The sequence below is a fragment of the Talpa occidentalis genome, unplaced genomic scaffold (genome assembly GCF_014898055.3).
Source record: "Talpa occidentalis isolate TD23 unplaced genomic scaffold, MPIMG_talOcc4v2.1 talOcc4.9, whole genome shotgun sequence".
Lineage (NCBI taxonomy): Eukaryota > Metazoa > Chordata > Mammalia > Eulipotyphla > Talpidae > Talpa > Talpa occidentalis.
Window position 1 is genome coordinate 106239869 of NW_023605305.1, and position 19549 is coordinate 106259417.

General features: G+C 39.6%; 1 long non-coding RNA gene across 1 annotated transcript; it reads left to right on the forward strand.

Annotated features, from left to right (window-relative positions):
• Nucleotides 1-24: 24 nt before the first annotated feature.
• LOC119236566 (uncharacterized) lies at nucleotides 25-8341 on the forward strand. Its single transcript, XR_005123098.2, has 3 exons — nucleotides 25-111; nucleotides 7363-7455; nucleotides 8061-8341. It is a non-coding gene; the product is annotated as an uncharacterized LOC119236566 (long non-coding RNA).
• The last annotated feature ends 11208 nt before the right edge of the window (nucleotides 8342-19549 follow it).

A 19549-nucleotide genomic window follows, 5' to 3' on the forward strand; every position in this document is an offset into this window, starting at 1 on the left:
CCTCGGGCCAGGGAGGGCGGGACAAGGGCCGTCCTTCCGCTTTGAATTACAGGTGGTTGCTAGGGGCGCTCGGAGCCCGGCGCTGGCCGTGGGGATTCACCTGGGCGGAAGGTATGGGCCGGAGCCTAGTTGGGCGCCTGGGAGAGCGTGTACGGAGAGTTGGGCTGACGTGATAGGCTCCTCGCCCGCTCTCGTAATCCCGCCAGAGCTCGTAGGTCCGGTTTCCTCCACTCTCTCCGCCCTCCGAGCGCCTGGCGGAACTTGCAGCTCTACCGGCCCCGGAGCCGTCAGTGCCCAGGGGCCGGGTGCAGGACCCCCCAAGACTGACTTAGGCGGTGATGGGGTGCGCTCAGTGGTCTCAGCCGCGCGGTGGGCGAGGCCATTCGCTTCAGCCCACCCCTGCGTGACTTCTTTGTTCAGAAAATTGGTGGGTTTTAGGCTGTAGGAAAGTCTTGAAGTTTCGGCCTAATTAAGGTAATTTTGCCTGTACGTCCTTCCACCCTCCCCCCCCGCAATTTTGTCCCCCGAAGTGGGTTCGGAATTCATGTTGTTCGCGGCTTTTTCCATTGTTGGTGAGGAATTAGCTGATGGTGACGCTTTTTGCTGTGCATCTTGCTTCCCTCACTGTGAAGTAGAAAAGCAACTTCACAGCTTCATGGAAACACTGTAAATGAATTGTTTTTTTCAAGAAAAATGACCAGTTAAGCATGATCCCTTCCAGCTCCATCCATGTTGCTGCACATTGCATGAGTTTATCTTTTTTGACTGCTGAGTAATATTCCATTGTGGGTATGTACCACATCTTCTTGATCCAGTCATCTATTTTTGGGCATTTGGGTTGTTTTCATAGCTTAGCTAGTGTAAATAGTGCTCAGCGAAATAAGCCAGAAAGAAAAAGAAAAATACTTGATGGTCTCAGTCATAGCAGGAATTTAGAAAACCTGAATAAGGGACGAGGAAAAAGATTAATTATAATAAAGTAAAAATCAAAATCAATAAGCAACTATAAACCAGAGATACACTGGGGGTGGGGGGAGGGAAGAGGGAGTAGGATCAAAACAAGGGGGGTGGGAATTGTATGGGGACTGTAACCAAGATGAAAATGCATACATTGTGCAAAACTGAAAAATGATGTAAAAAATATATAAAATTAAAAAAACAGTTAAGTCGTTTAATGGGTAGTATATGACTGAAAGGGAAATACCGCATTTCTATTTTCAGTTAATATGACACCATCGGTCACCAGACCTTTATCTCTCAAGTTTATATCTGACCCTAGAGTGGAAAAAATGGTGGAGGACCGTATCTGTGGTGGAGGACATGTGGAAACATGCCTGATGGGTGTTGATAACTTTCCCATCATTTCTTTTTCTGCCTTCATTAATTCAATAGGAATTTCATTTTGTAGTGCTTAGCCACATCAGATGTTTGACACCCAAGTAAAACTGGGGAGAATACCATAGCAATCCCTGGGTATGTTAGATTTCTGAGGGAAAAAAAAGTGGTATCCTTCAGGTTTCTGATCAGCTAATGTGGCTTTTCAACTGAAAAAATGTTGATTAAATTCACTATGCTTACTCCTTCAAAGTTCTTTTGAAATTACTATCTAGTAACTGCCTCCATGCCTATGTTACCTCTATACTAGAGCATAATAATATTTCCTGAACATCTGGTGTTGCAAAGTGCTCTGCAGACTACTAATATCAGATATGGTCATGAATGTCAAATCTCCTTATAAATATTTGTACCCTGTATTAAATGAGGGGTAGGCACAGATAACTAATTTGGGTAAGGAACTCTTGTTTCTTGAAAGAAAATGGATCATGATGGCATAAATAGTCAGTACCCAGTATAGTTTCTTGCCTATAATCTGTTCAATTTAGTAGTAACTGGTTCATTAAAAACTGAACTAGGTGTCCTTTTAAGACAAATAATAAAGTAGCCATAGAAAACAGAAAGGAAAGGAATACAGTAAAACATGAGAGAATGAGCTAGATTAAGAAAGGTATGTAAATATCTGGGCAAGCTAGGCACATGGATCCTGGAGCAAAATAAACTTGCAGATTAGTCAAGGTGAACTGGAGATACTACCCAAATAAAGAAACCAAAAATTGATGATATCCAAAGTAAATTCTTTAGGTCATTACCTGACTGCAGATACTTCTGACTGTACATAAACTAGAAATTATTACTTAAGAAAAAGATACTTGAAAATATGTAAAATTGCCCTGATAACTTATTAAGAGAAATACAGAAGAAAAGGGTTTTTTTTTGCAGGACCCTACCCATAAAAGAAGGCATCTCATATTTTGGGTATTGGCAGCAAAAACAAGAAACTGGCATCTGGAAAGTGACTGTGATGCTCTAGACACTATCATAAAAAAAATTAATTTAAAAAGCTTAGTGGTAGCTCTTTGGAAGAAATAAAATGAGAGATTATTTAATAAAAAGTAAATTAATTGAAGGCAAACAAAATGTGGTGTATATATATGTATAATACATATAGTGTATGTATAATATGTAACATTCTGTTTTTAATGCAATTTTTTTTTTTTTTTATAGAGGCATGCTTTATTTATTTGTTTGCTGGTTTGTTTGTTTGTTTTGTTTATACATGCACTGGGTACAGTCAGAAGCACGGGAGGGTGAGAGAATTCACCAGAGCCAGAGCGGGGAGCAGAGCAGGCAGAAGGACCGAAGCACACTGCTGAGGGGAGCAGCGGGCGGCAGGAGGGGTCTGCGCGCCATGTGGGACCCTCCTCCGGTGGCCGAGGAGCAGCCAGGGATCGAACCGGCGCTGCAGAGGCCGCGGGCAGCTTCGCAACCCAGCGCTCAACCGCCGCGCCACCGGGGAGGCCCTGTAACATTCTGTTTTTAAATGAAAGGAAATTTGGATACATGCTACAACATGCTTGAAACTTGAACACATTATGCTAAGTTAAACAAGCTGAACAAAAAAGGACAAATATTGTATAATTCTACTTACATGAAGTACCTAGAATAGTCAAATTCATAGAAACACAAAGTAGAATAGTGATTACCTGCAGGAGGCAAAATGAGGGTTGAAGAATTATTGTTTAATTTCAGAATGGAATGATGACAAGTTCTGGCAATTGCACAACAATGAATGTACTTCATGCCACTGAACTATACACTTTAAAGTGGTTAGAATGGAAAAAACAATAAAGGAAAGAAAAAGATGGCTAAAGTATAAATTTCATATTATCTGTATTTTGTCACAGTAAAAATAAATACATTTTAAAACATGAAAGCAATTGAAAAATGAGTTCTTTGGGGACCAGAACTGTGACTTACAGTATTTGGCATGTAGCAGATGCTTTGGAGATATTTGTAGAGTTAGTAGACAAGTATTGATTGCTTTAAACATCCTAGGTTAATTTATGTGTCACTTGGAGAAATAGAGTAAGTAAAAAATTCAATCTCAATCTCAAATTGCCACTCTTAAAATTTAATTTAAAACTGGCACTTTTCATTTTCTTTTATTTCTTTTGTTTTTGGAGGGGAAGTCATAAAATAGAGAAATGTTTGTTTTCACACATTTTTCTGTAAAATACTGATTGATGAGAAGGAATGTTTTGTCCTATAGAAATGCACATCATTTGGACATTGTGAAAGTTCTCCATTCACCCACAGTGTGAGCGCTGTCAGATATTTTGGCACTGTTTTGTGTTGTAGGTTTGGTTTTTTTTTTTTCAAAGAAAGGAAAATGATACAGAATTGAAACGTGCCGTAATTATTTTAGAGCTTTAAATTATATTACAACAAAGCATGATAATTTCCTTGCCAGTCTACTGGAAGTAAATGACATAGTTTGGCGTATATTTAATAAGTATTGAACATACTCAATTTGTTAGCAGATGTCATCTCTGGTCACTTTGTGTCAGACATTCCTGGACAATTCGTAGAAAATGTATGGAGAATTTCATAAGTGATTTCAAATCAGTCTAATCTAGGTCTCTGCTTGTCCTAAATGTTATGTCCCCCACATCCATCTGACTACTTAAAAGGTACAGTTTATTTACATAAAAAATATTTTATATTTGCCTGCTTCACCTTGTATATGATTTATTTGATTTCCATTGTTTTGTAATTGGGATGTTTAACTAGCTTTGATTGTTGCAAGTCTTTCTAGAAATAGTAATTGGCCAGTCCTGGCCAATGACAGCATGGCAGGAGAACTAATGCAGTTTCACTGCTGCAGTATTGGGGACCCCTCTGACAGGCAGCTTTGACTTGAGAACTACCCATAAGCCTAGTTGAAACCTTAGAACCATGCTGTGGTCTGAGACACTGTGTATCCCTCCTTTCTTTTCCTGCTTCAACATGTTATCATACCTGTGTCACAATTTACAGACTCTCCCACCTCTGCTCCCTTCTCTTTTGTCTCTCACAGATATTTCCCCAAATGAATCTCTTACATATTGTTATGGGCTAAACTGTGCCCTCCTCACTTCATGTTGAAGCCCTAAACCATTCTGAAGGCTTCCCCAGAATGTGACTATATTTGAAAATAGAGTTTTTTTGTTTTGTTTTGTTTTTTGTGGGACCCTCGCCAGTGGCCGGGGATCGAACTGGTGCTGCAGAGACTGCGGGCAGAGCTCAACCACTGCGTCACCAGGGGAGGCCCTGAAAATAGGGTTTTTAAGGAGGTATGTAAGTTAAAATGAAGTAGGTAGGATTTTAATCCTATCTGTCTGGTGTCCTTATAAAAAGGAAATTTGGACATAGAGCTGGGGCTCTTAATAACCATGAGAATAATGTCCTTCTCCCCCCCCCCCAAATAATAGAGGCCAGACAGTGCTTTTAGTCACCAGAAGCCAGGAGGTCATAATGCTCTGAAGATCAACATCTGACAAGAGTGGCAGCCAAGGAGGTTTGACACATAGGGAATTGTGGGGATGGATGTAGATCTTAGCTTCTCCAGGGGAAAAAAGAGTCAGCAAGGCCTATTAACATCTAGAAACAAAACAAAAAAGGCAGCCAAAAGTGAGGAGCAAGAGACTGAGAAACATCACCCTCAAAAAGTCATTATCCTTGGGCCTCCCCTGGTGGTGCAGCGGTTGAGCGCTGGGCTGCAAAGCTGCCCACAGCCTCTGCAGTGCTGGTTCCATCCCTGGCCTCCAGCAAGGGTCCCACATGGCGTGACAGACCTCTCTTGCCGTGCCCGCTAATCCCCTCAGCAGTGTACTTCTTCACTCTGCCTGTTCTGTTCCCCCCTCTATCTGTGGTGAATTCTCTCACCCTCCTGTGCTTCTGACTGTACCCAGTGCTTGTATGAATAAATAAATAAATTTTTTTTAAAAAGTCATTATCCTTTGTTCAAGGGCCAGACTTAAGCCATTTTTCAGGTCTGTAACCCATTGTAACAGTCTGTGACCTAGTGTTGCAGCAGATTCTGCAACACTGTAGCAAGTATACATATTATTCCCCTATCTGTTGCCATTCCTTGGATGACTGTACACATTGGGGAAGAGGTATAACCAGAAAATTTGAGAACTGTTAAACTCAGGAACTCAGAAGATGTCAACATTCTTAGATTCAAGGTGTTGTCCTGGCACCTGGTTAGAGTGGGTTCTTACAGGGTCAAGTAATAAATGGAGTCCTGGCTAAAGTCCAGATCACAGGTTTATTGTGTCTGTGAACCCACAAGTGGTCATACTTCTAGTTCCTAAGTGTATAATTGGAATTAATATACTTGGCAGTTGGAGTAATACCCAAATTAAATCCTTGACCTGTGTAAGAGCTATCATAGTGGAAAAGGACAAGTGGAAATATCTGAAAATGACCCTTCAAACCCTCTAACATAAAAATCACATACAAGGAACATGATGGAAATGAGCACCACTATTAGAGACCCAAAGGATGTGGGAGAAGGAAGGATAATTCCTCTCACATCTCCATTTAATCAGCCAGTATGGCCCCTGCAGAAACTAGGCAGATTCTGGAGAATGGCTGTAGACTAGGCCAGGCTTCAGCAAGTAACAGCTGTAATGGCACCTGCCGTCCTGGGTGTAGCATTGGAGCTGGGGCAAATTAAGAGGCCAGTGAGACAGGGCATGTGTTGAGTGATTTGTTGAATGAATTTTCCATTCTGACTAGATAGAATCATCAGAAATGGTTCCCATACATGTGGGATAGATAACAATATTCATTTACAGTTTTGGATGGTTAACTCTCTGCCCCCTGTCATAATATAGTCCAAAGAGATCTGTCCTAATATGGTCCATAATATAGTCCAGAACATCTCATAGAATGTCACATTCATTGATCCATTACATCAAAAATACTAAAGGCTGGTCAGACAGCACAAGTAAGTGGTGGCTAGTAGGCTGGAGGCATTGGGAAGACCCAGAGAGTAGAAGGAAATTGCTATAAAGATTCAAGGACTTGTCACTTCAGTAAAGTTTTTAAGGGTCCGGTGGTCAGAGGTGTGCAGCATATCCTTTTAAAGTAAGAGTCAAGGGGCCTCCCTGGTGGCGCAAGAGCTTAGACATCAACATTGTGAAGCTAATGGCAGCCATTGCAGCACGAGTTCGATCCCCAGCCATGGAGGTGACCCACATGGCACAGCAGACCTCTTCTGCCTTGCCCGCTGTGCCCCTTAGCAGTGTATTTCAGTCAGTCCACCTGTTCTGTTCCCTACTCTATCTCTGGTGACTCCTCTCACCCCCCACACCTCTGGCCTGTACCCCAGTTCTTGAATGCATAAATAAATAAATCTTTAAAAAAAAATAAAGTAAGAGTCAAGCTGTTGCATCTTCTACCCCCTACCATGGAGAAGGATGCATAGGACTTGGTGTGTTTATGACCTGGGCATCACATTCTACATCTAGAAATACTGCTCCAGCCCATACACCAAGTAACACTGAAGATTTCCAACTTTGGGGTTCAGAACAGGAAAAGGGTCGGTCTACAGAATAATCATCTGTGCCACTTTAACCTTATATTCCAGGAGCCTTTGGGGTTGGAGGTGTCAGATGAGGAAAATGCAGGCTGGAGCTTTGTGGTGGTGAATTTTACGTTGACTGGGCCATGGGGATACCCAGATAATTGGTCAAACATTATTGTGGGTGTGTCTATGAGAGTATTTCTGGATGACATTGATTAACATTTGGATTGGTAAACTAAATAAAACAGATCACCCTCCCTAATGTGAGGGGCTGCATCCAATCAAGTGGAGATCTGAAGTAGAATAAAAATACTGAGCACAAAGGAACTTCCCCTGCCTGATTGATCGGCTAGGACGCTGGTCTTTTCTGGTCTTCAGACATTAGCTCTTCTTGCTTCTTGAGGCTGCCAACTTTCAGACTGATTTATACCATCTGCTCTTCTGGTTCTCAGGCCTTCAAGCTCAGCCTGGAAGTACACCATGGCTTTCCTGGGCCTCCGGCTTGCTGACTGCAGATCTCAGGACTTCTCTGCTTCCATAATCATGTGAGCCAGTTCTTTATACTAAACCTACCTGTGCCTATATCAGTATCTGTATCTATGTCTCTCTGCTATTGGTTATGAATTCTGACTAATGCCGATTTTGGTGCTGTCAGTGGAGTACTGCTGTGACAGCTAAAACTGAATATGGATTTGTAACTGACTAATGGGTTGAGGCTGGAAGAGTTTTAGTGAGTGCTAGGAATATGGACATTAAGGGATACTGTAGTGAGGTTGCAGACAGAAATGAGGAGTGTTATCAGAAACTGGAGGGAAGGTAACCCTTGTTATAAAGTGGCAAAGAACTTGTTTGAACTGTGTTTTCTAGTATTTTGTGGGAGGTGGAAATTGTGAGTGATGGACTTGCCTGTTTAGCTCAGATGTCTCAGCAAAGTTTTGAAGAATGAGGTTTGTTCTTCCTGAATCCTTCCATAAAATGTGAAAGAAGAAAGATGAATTGAAAAATTGTTAAGCAATTGATCAATCACAGCTTGATCATTCAGAAAATTCTCAGCCTACCCATATTTCAAAAAAGTAAGAAGGCAGGTTCTGAGGAGAACACCAAGGCTGTGACTGAGTTATCACTTGATAAAAAATTTATTGGATTACAGGAGCAGAAACACCTCCAATTTGAACCGCCTTGGGAGGACACAGCGAGAAGGTGGCTCTCTCCAAGTCAGGAAGAGCACTAACTCCAGAGGTTTACCAGGCTAGTGCTCTGATCTCAAACTTCCAACCTCCAGAACTGTGGGAAAATAAATTTCTATTGTTTAAGCAACCCAGTCTATGGTGTTTTGTATGGCAGCAGAGCACACAGAGCTTATGGCAAACCCCAGTGGAAAAATCACAGTGCAGTCTCTGGGACTCTGGAGTGAGCCACACCACCTGCAGCAGAGTTATACACATTTTAGAAACCTACTCGTGTGACACTGGTCCTTGGTGGAGACAGAAGACTTCGCCACAGGACACCAAGTGACCAAGTATCCAGAACTACCTTTTATAGACTGGTTTCTGTTGGTGCAGCTGGACCACGCACCATCTACTATAATATGGGGTGCCTGGGATGGAGTGCAAATGTGGTGAGGATACTTGTAAACTGCACCACCAAGTAGCCCAGGCCCCCCATTTCACCCAACATAGCTGTATCAGTATCATGACCTGCTGAAGGAAAAGAGGAAAGTCTGAGTTTGGTTTATGAATGAGTCAGCTTAGTATGTGGGTGCAAGGCAAAATTAAATGGCAGCTGCACTACAGCCACATTCTTTTTTTTTTTTTTAAAGATTTTTTTATTTATACAAGAACTGGTATACAGGCCAGAGGCGTGGGAGGGTAAGAGAATCCACCAGAGACAGAGCAAGGAGCAGAATAAGCAGAAGGACCAAAATACACTGCTGAGGGGAACAGGGGGCGAGACAGGGGAGGTCTGCTTTGCCATGTGGGAATCTCCCTGGCCGGCCAGGAGTGGAACCGGCTCCACGGAGGCTACGGACAGCTGCGCAGCGCTGCGCTCAACGCGCTGCACTCAACCCACTGTGCCACCATGGAGGAGGTCCTATAGCCACATTCTTGAGGAGCTTTGAAAAACATCAGAAAGGGAAAACCTTCCCAGTGGGTGGGGCTGCAAGCATCATCCCTGATAGTCTACTTTGTGTGTAAGGAGAAGCCGATCAGTATAAGAGATAGCTACTTGGGCAGGTATCAAAGGCCTGACCCTCTGGTAAGAGGCCTATGGACTGGAAGGCCAAAGATAAGGAGTTCTGAGGTAGACTCATGTGGATGAATGTATAGAAGTGGGCATAAATGGTGAAGATTTTTGTAGCACACTTGCATCCTCCAGCAAAGAGGCACTAAATAATCAAGAAGACAAATGATTCATCCAGTTGTCATTATCAGCCTGAAAAACTGGCCACCCCAAAACCAGTGTGATGGCCACTCTTAATGGATTGCATTATGTCTCCCCACTCCCATCCACAGGTTGAAGTTCTAACTCCAATAACTCAGAATGTAACTTCATTTGGAAATAAGGTTATTGTAGATGTAGTTAGTTAAGATGGGTTCATAGTGGAATAAAGTAGACTCCTAATTCAGTATGACTGGTCCTTAAAAACAGACAGCCAGGTGAAGACAGATATGTAGAGAGAATACGTGTGAAGATAAAAACAGATTAGGGTGATGCAGCAGAAACTAAGAAATCCAAAGATTGCCAACAAACTACCAGAAGCTAGAGAAGAAATTGAAATAGATTTTCCTTCATAGTCCTCAGAAGGAATCAAGCCTGCCAACACCTTAATCTCAGACATCTAACCTCCAGAACTGTGAGACAATAAATTTCTGTTGTTTTAATGACCAAATGTGTAGAACTTGAAGACATCTCTAAGAAATGAATCCAGGCACATCCATGGAGAAGCCATAGTGGCAGAGATGGAGGTGATATATGGGCCCAAAAAGAATGAACTCCAACCTTCCATGCTAATCTAGCTACTGATACATGACTATCCAAACTGTGAACAACAGAGACCAATGCTGTGCCCCCAATATGATACTGTTAATCAAAAAGACCAACTTGCTACTTGGTGACAAGTTAACTCAGTGAAGTCATCCATTCTGGAGGGACCAATAGTTCATTCTCACAGTGGTAGATACCAATTTTGTCCATGGGTTTTCCATTCTACTCACGGATCCTCAACCAGCACTACTATGTGTGTTTATGAAATACCTGGTCCATGAGCATAGGATACTACATAAAATAGCACCTGACCAGGGTGCTTCACATTAAAAGAGGTATGGAAGTGAACCCATGGCTATGGGATTCACATCATCCAGAAAAACATAGAGTTAAATTACTTTCCAAAGGCACAGGTGAAACAGCACTTAGAAGTAACACTCTGAGTGAATTGGGTGCTATCAGTCTGGATGTGTTAGAGACATTAAAGCAAAGGTGTTTATGACCCCAGTAGTAACACTACATGGTCCACTAACCAAGGAGTGGATGCAGGGTAGCCCCACTTAGGTTCACTCCTAATGACCCATTAAAGCTTATTGTGCTTCCCATACTCATATCTGGGATCTGTAAGACTGAAGGTACTGTCCCCAAAAGGTTTGTACTCCCATAAAGGTGCTGTGAGCTATAAGCTCTGACTGCTGCTGGGGTATTTTAGATTCCTATGTCCAGGGATTGGTAGGCCAAAGGAGGTGTCACCATTATGAGAGGGACAATTAACCTGATCAGTAGGAGGAGATAGCACTGCCTTTTACAGAACCCATGTGGTCCACTTAAGCATCTTTTGTTACTCTCTTGCCCCCCTGAAACTGTGAATGAACACAATAACACTGGCTCAAGAAAGGTATGATTACCAGGAGCTCAGAAGCCTCAAGAATTAAGGTTTGGCTCATACAACCATACAAGCCCCCAAGACCTACTAAACTAATCACTGAGGATAAGGGTGACTTAGAGTGGATAGTGGAAAGGAGAGGGTGAGTATCAGTTGTGGCCTCCAGACCAAATGTACTTCATTCCACTAAGCTTCCCCTTCTAAGTTTCCCTTCAAGAAGAGAGACCCATAGGAACTATGGAAAACCTTCTTTCCAAAACTGCCTGAAGAAGTAGACCTGTAAGACCAAAAATGGTCTGTGGTTCTGAAAATGGGCCCCTTGGATTTCCTGCTCTGCAGAGCATAGTTAACTGATGAGCCCAGCTACTGGCCTTCTGGATCCACTGATGTGTTCACAACTTCCTATAAACTGTTTCCAGCCAGTGACAGAACATGGTAGTGTATTAAGGAAGGTGTATTCTTTTAAGAGTTGAGACTTCTCTAATGAGCCACTTTGGTTACAGAACTCACCCACAGGATTCAGAGTTTCAAAGGAAAATTTAGAGAAAGTAACAAGCAAATTTAATTCAAATTTAAAAAAAGTACGATAAAATCAGAAATCAGTGAAACAGAAAGCAGAGATGTGAAAGAAAATTATCAAAGCCAAAATTTACTGCTCTTCAGAAAGTTTAAAATCAGTCCACTCCTAGCAGGACAAATCAAGGAAAAGTATAAGAACACACATTACTAATATCAGCAATAAAAAATTGAACATCACTACAGGCCCTATAGACATTAAAAATGTAACAGGATCCTCCAACTAACTTTATACCAATAAATTTGACAATTCAGATAAAATGGAAAATTTTTATTGAAAAACAAAACTTACCAAGACTGAAACAATGATAAACGGAAAAATCTATATTTTTATATCTTAAAGAAATTGAATTCATAATAAAAAACCTTCCTACAAGAAAACTCCAGATGGCTTCACTGGTGAATTCTTTCCAACATGTATATTGCTTTTAGAAAGGCGTATTCACACTTTCTAATGGTTATATATTACACACTCTATTTGTAGCTTAGCCTCCCCCTCTTCCATGCATCATTCATTTAGCACCTACTATGTACTATGTTAAGAGTTGTAGACACAAAGATGAAAAAGGTTTTGGCAGAGGGAGCTTTCAGGTTGTTGGAAGAAGCAGGCATATAATGTAAATGCAGGGAAATAAGTGCTAATAAAGATATGCATAAAGTACTGTGAGAAATGAGGAAGGATCCAGGAAAGGAACGCTTTCCCAATATGAGAGGTGAAACCATGTGCCATGTGCTATGGGGATAAAAATAACTGGGAAATAGAGGCCAGTACTTAGTCTTCCTTACTGGATCTTCTTCCATTACATCTTTTGACTCCTCTCGTTTTCATTGTCTCTAAGCAATTTCATCTACTCCCATATTTGTTCGAATCATATATAATTAGTTATTTCAAAATCAGTATCTCCAGGCTTTTCACTCTTGAACTCCAGGCCTAAATACTCCAATATCTACAAAACTCACCTACTCAGGATCTTGAGTATTCTCCCTCTAGAGGCTGCAACCCGAATCGAATGTCTCTCCAGCTAGGATACCACTTCTTTGCTTTCTTTATGTGATGAAACTTCTCACTCTCTTTCCATTTACTGTATCTTAACTTTTTAGGATACAAAAGACCTCTCATGATTCTTTTATCTGCTTCTGAGACTTTTCTTATCAAGGTTAACAATAGCCTTCAAATTACCAAATCCAATTCTCCCCTTACTTGACCTAAGTAGCTTCTGACCAGTTGATCATTACTTCTTCTTTAAAGGCAATGTTTATCTGACTTCCACCCTTTAGTGATTTTTTTTCTCAGCATCCTGGCTGCTTGTCTCAGCCTCTTTGTTGGATCTTTTCTCAACCTTTACTTTACTCAACCGTTAAGTATTAAAATATTTTTGTGTTCTACCCTTGGGCTTCTACTCAGATTTTACTAACACGCGTCTTAGAAAATATTAACCAATGCTATCATTTAAAATACCATCTATGTAAAAAACTTAAGTGCTAACAATGTCAGCCTCAACCTCTCTCCTGAACTCTACATGCATTTCTCCATTAGTTGCTCCACTCAGATGCCTAAAATATTCCAAACCAAGCATGTCCAAAGCCAAACTTTTAAAAATAGGTTTCGTTCATTTTATTTATTTTAGAACAACACAGCAAAATAAAATCCAGTTTATTATTAGACAACATTTTAGACAACATACGTCAAACAGGCCCCAAAATAAAATAAACAGCAACTTTATACACAAAAAAAGGAAACCTTTTATCTTTGGCCTTTTAAAACACCTCACACAAACAAACTACCTGTGCTACAGCTCAGAACATACACGAAAAGTTGCAGGAGTGCTAGGAATAAGTTTTTCTGTTGTTGTTTTGCTTTTTACTCTTTTACAAGATTTTTCTCCAACTCTGAGATTATAACAAGCATGGTAACACCACAAGTAAAGTCAGAAGTAGAGCAGAGAACACTCCAAAGATTGGTTTGGTCATCTGAGATTATTAGAAATAACTGACCCCTAATAATATGTACACAAAAAAAAAATGTAAATTAAAAAATGCAATCAAATTTTCTATTTTTAGACTACTTTTCAGAAAAAAAGAAGGGCCTTAGACGCTTTGGTTCTTTTCTTTTCCCCTGTTGGGGGAACAAAGAGGTGATAATAAAAGTTCAAATGAGCTGATGAGGGATTAAACTAATGCAATTAGAAGGGAAGGAGGGAAAAAAATGAATAAATAAATAAATAATTTTAAAAAAGGGAAGGAGGGGAGGGAGAATTTGAGGAAATCTGTTACACTGAAGATTGTGTTCAATCACAGCAGTGATCCAGTGAATCCATACTTATGTGGTGGAATCCCAATAAAATCTCTGGACTCAGAAGCTTAGAGGAATTCCTGGTTTGTGAACACTGTGTGCTCAGAAAGTGACACCTCCCAGCCCCACAGGGAGGTTGCATTCTCAAGACCCTCCCAGACTTTGCCCTGTTGGCAGTCTTCATCTGGTTGGCAATTATTTGTGTCTTTCAAATAAAACTGAAATTATAAATGTTCCTGATTTCTTTTCAGTTTTTTTTTTTGTAAGTTATGAACTTGAACAAGTTCAATAATTGAGCAATGAGAATCCCTGAATTTTTGCCAGTGGGAGTGGCTTAGGGACTCCCAAAGTTTGTCTAATGTCTAAAGTAAGGGCAGAATGGCTGAAGACTATGCCCTCAAATGTATAGAATAGTTAACCCCAGGTAGTTAGTGCCAGAATTGTATTGCAGCTGAGGCTGATGTCAAAGTTACAGTAACAGAGAATCCTAGTTAAACTAACTTTAAATAGTGAAGGGAATTTATTAATATACCTTACTGAGAAGTCCAAGGTATATGACTTCAGGTATGGCTTGATCCAGCAACTCAAATAATGTGACCAGGACCTGGTTTCTTTCTTTTAGTTTTTCTTAAGACTGACATCATTCTCAGTAAACTCCCTTCCTGGTACAGGATGGCTGCCAGTACCTCCTGCTGTGCTTATGGATTTATATCCAATTAAGGGGGAGGTGGGAGGGAGAAAGAAGAGAAACTCATCCACTCAAATAGATGTATAAGAATTGAGTATAATTAGCCAGAGTTGGGTCACATGCCCATCTTTGAATGACTCCTCATGACCAGGAGTATTGCCATAAATCAGATTTCTAAAACTAGAGGTAGGATTTATTTTTTCCTAATCATTTATCTGTGAATGCCTTGCCTTAAGCAAAATCTGGTGCTGTTGTTGGGAAAATGGGGAAGTGAATACTATGGAAGCAATTCAGTAATGCCCACTAGAATGTTCAGTTGTTATTTACAAATTTATTCCTCATTTTGAAAATTAGCTTCATTCTGGAAAATAATCTCATAGTCCTTTAGTTCATAATTCTATACTTAAGAGTTGTTCTATCTATATACTTGAGATAGCTTAAGTATCCTGTGAGATTCTCTTTGCAACCTAATGATTTGCTAGTGCAGTTCCAAAAGAGAAATATAGCTTTTCAGATAATAGTAACAAGTCATCTTCTCTAGAGATCATTGATGTGACAACTTAATTATTCAGATATAAAACCCTAAGAAATGCCCACACTTAAAGAGCTGACAGAGGGAGATGATCCTACAAAAGTATGTCTCTATGCCCTCAGTTATGCAAAACCATGCAGAACTACCAAAACAGATGTCACAGAGTTTATGCATCAGAGTTTATGGGCTTTATTTATGGGAAACATTCTTAGATCTTCACTTAGAGCCAATTTGCCATGATTCTAGAGTTCTAACAGGTTTAGTTATCTGATGTTGTGAACATATGCTGGTTTTGCTTGTTCACTGGCTGTTCTTTCGGCAAGTACCTTTATTTTCCTTTCTGGATATTAGTTCTCTCTCACTTCCACTTTTGTGGTTTCAGTGGGATTGATACTGCCCACATAGTGTGAGAATGGCCACATGACCAAGATGTGGCCAGTCCTGGGCCACAGTGGCCGTTTCTGAGATGGGAATGAGGCCCAAGCTAGGGTATTGAGAGCTCTACTTTGCCTGCAACTCTTGTGGGTTTGTGCTAGGTTGTTAAGATGTAAACCCAGACTGCTGTGGACTGTCATGGGGGAGAATCCAGCAGGGAAATAAAGTAGAGGAAAGCAGAGCAGACATGGGCAGACAGAGACATAGACAAAACCCACTTCTGACGTTACCATTGGGCCACTGGAATCTGTCATGAGTAAAACACTTTCACTTTTCAGTTATAGGATACAATGAATTACTTTTTGTTTTGCTTAAGCTTATTTGAATTGGGTGTCTACCCAGAAAATCTTAACAATATTAACCAAGGTAAACCAGTGTTACCTCATCTGCTTTCTGGTTCAAGCAAATTAGAAGCCACAATAGATTTCCTACTTCTGCCTAGTCCTCCCTCTGCATTTAAGAGGATGTAGTAGAGGATGAAGGTGTTTGGAAGAAATAGGGAGTTTCTGGAACTGACTGGTACAGAAGGGATGGAAGGGCTTGTACTGATAGTGATGGGGAGGGTGTTTGGACAGCAGAAGAAAGGAGGGTTTGAAGAGAGGTAAGGAGAGTAAGTGAAGCTGATGGTCAATGTCTAAAATTACATATTACACCAACATAAAGACCTGAATTTCAGTGCTTCAAAATAGCCCAGTATAAGGGAATACTGGAATATAAAAATCAGCAATGCAATCACAACTCCCTCTTCCCTGACCTTCACTTAGAGTAGCCTCTAATTTGTGTTAATTCCATTTCAGAGACATGCCATTCCACCTAGAGCTGCTGCTTTCTGAAATATTCTTGGCACATGCCTTGGAAGACTCTGATTCTATTTTAAAAGGAAAGCCATGTGCCTGTATCATTTAAACACTGAAAACCGATTAATATTCCTGAAGCATAGCTCTGACCAGGTAGTTATTTAATATTTATTGAATATTTGCTATGCGCCAGGCATGAGGTTGTACATACATTATCTTATTTAACCTTCATAATAGCCCTTTGTAGTAGTAGGTACTATCATTAACCCCAAGAAGACATATAAAACACATACAGGTTATGAAGAAAGAAAGAAAACTCCTTATTTGCAAATGACAGTCGCCTACATGGAAAATTCCAAGGAATCTGTAAAAATATTGTGGAACTAAAACGTGATTATTTAGAAAGGCCACCAGGTACAGAGTCAACAGAAAAAAATCAATTGTATTTCTAGGTACTGGTAGTTGTCACATGAAAACTTAATTGTATAACACATTTATAATGGCTACCCCAAAATTAAATGTTCAGATATGTCTACAAAAACAGGTATATGATCTGTATGCTTAAAACTACAAATGCTCATGAAATAAATCAAAGAAGACCTAAACAAATGGGGAGATATACTGTGTTCATGGATTGGGAAATTCAGCATAGTAAATGATGTCAATTTTGCCTAAATTGATCTGTAGGTTTAATATAATTTTAATATCCCAACAGAGCTTTTTGTAGATATAAACTGATCCTAAGATTTATTCTGAATAGCAAAGGAACTAGAATGGCTAAAAGAATTTTGAAGACAACCAAAGTTTGAGGAATCATATTACCCTATTTTCAGATTTACTATTAAAACTACTATATCCAATATAATGTGATATTGGCAAAGGTACAGACCCATAGATTAAAGAGTCCAGAAATAGACTCACACAATTATGGCCAATTGATTTTTTTTTTTTTTTACAAAAGTGCAGGAGCAGTTAAATGAAGAAAGAATAGTCTTTCCAAAAACTGATGTCAGAACAATTGGATATCTACATTCCCCTCTCATACCCCTCAGAAAAGAACCTTGACCTAAATCTCACACCTTATATAAAAAATAACTCAAAGATATCTAAATGTAAAGCATAAAATTATAAAATATTTGGAATAAAAAATAGAAGAAAATGTTTCTGACCAAGCATTAGACAAGGAGATTTTAGACACAATGCCTAAAATATTGATATGATTCATTTTTTAAAAAGATATAAATTAAACTTCACCAAAACAAAACTTTTGCTCTGCAAAAGACACTGTTAAGAGAATGGAAAAACAAACTGCAGAGGGAGAGAAAATTTTGCACATTTCATATCCAACAAATATTCTGCATTCAGAATATATAAAGACTTCTCAAAACTTAATTGTAAGAAACAAACAATCCAATTAAAAAACAGGACTTGAACAAACACTTCATCAAAGATACACAGATGGCAAATATGGACATTAAAACACATTCAATATCATTAGCCATTGAGGAAATGCACATTGAAACCACAAGGGGATGTTGCTACATACCTTCTAGAATGTCTAGGGGAAAAAAATAGCAATACCAAGTGCTGGGGAAGATGCAAAGTAACTGGAATACATTGTTGGTGGGAAAGCAAAATGGTGCAATCACTCTTGAAAAACAGGTTAGTAGTTTCATGTAAAGTTAAACATTTATTTATGTATAACCTAGAAATTCTACTTCTGGGAATTTACTCTAGAAATAAATATATATGTTCACTCAAAAACCTGCACGAGAAAGTTTTTAGCAGCTCTACTCATAAGAGGAAAAGAAAAGAACAAAAAAAAGGGAAACATCCTAAATATACTTTGGCCAGTAGGTAGATAAACAACAATGAATCATATTTCATATGATTGTGGATGAATCTCAAAAACATTATAATGAGTGAAAGAAGTCAGACACAAAAGGATACACACTACCTAATTCCATTTATTTGAACTTCTGGAATAGCCATTATTCATTTATAAAGACAAAAAGGAGAGCAGAGGATCAGAAAGGAGATCAGGGCAGAAGGGATCTCTTTGGAATGATGAAAATGTTCTATATCTTGATCATGGTGGTAGTTTTGTGGGTATATTATCAAAACTCAATGTTCACATCTTACAACCTAACCTATTTCACTATTGGGTATAGTGTGATGTATATATCAAACTGCTGAGAGGGGCCCATTACTAGGGAGTCATGAAATCAGTCTCATATCTACCCAGAGGGGTATTTATCCTAAAATTAATGAAGCTTAAGCTTCAGGCCCCCTGACTTGTAAAGCTTCTTCTAAGACCTGGTTACTAATCATGTAATCCTGTATTCTTTTTCCAGAGGGAGTTTCCAAATTGTATCCACTTTAGGTCCCACAAAATGTGGATCTGCCTCTGGATATTTGTTTTTTTTAAGTGAAATAGAAACTATGAGAATGATTTGTGAAACTTTTGTTTCAGTTTATAAACGGATCATGGCATAAAAGTTTCTTTCCTATTAGGGTTTGTATTTAAGAAAAAAAAAAGTAGGACATTCATTGTGAATGTCATCTATGAACTTGCGCACAGAGAAATGTATACACATTCAGTGCAACACTGTAAGAGTAAATATTTGGAAATAACCAATATGCCCATCAATATGACAATAAATGCACTGTGGGGTATGTGTGTATGTGTGTGCGAATGTGTGTGTTTATATAGTGTGTTTATATATATATATATATATATATGTTGTAGAATTATATAGCAAAAATAAATGAACTAAAAGTGCATGCCTCAGGCTAGATAACTCTCATAAACACATTATGTAAAAAAGCAACCTAAAGAAGTTTACCTAAAACATAATATTCTTTAAATAAAGTTTTTAAAAAAATTGAAAGACATTACTATGTCTGGTGGATTTCTATGTATTGCCTCTAGATATAGTCACAGATATAGTACAAGTATTAAATTATGTATGAGTCAAAGAATAAATTCAGGATAAGATAGTGATTACTTCTGGGGAGGAAGGAGAGCGAAAGGGAATGATGTAGGGGACACACATACACAGGGCTTTGAGTTTATATGCGGTCTTCATTTTGTTTTAAAATATATTTGTGACAGGCCTCCCCGGTGGCGCAGCGGTTGAGTGCTGGGTTGCGAAGCTGCCCGCAGCCTCTGCAGCGCCAGTTCGATCCCCGGCTGCTCCCCGGCCACTGGAGGAGGGTCCCACATGGCGCGCAGACCTCTCCTGCCGCCCGCTGCTCCCCTCAGCAGTGTACTTGGGTCCTTCTGCCTGCTCTGCTCCCTGCTCTGGCTCTGGTGAATTCTCTCACCCTCCTGCACTTCTGACTGTACCCAGTGCTTGTATAAATAAATAAATAAATCTTTTAAAAAAAATTTAATAAGGTGGATTTTTGCTTTATTATTCTCATTCTTGTCTGAGTATGTTCTAT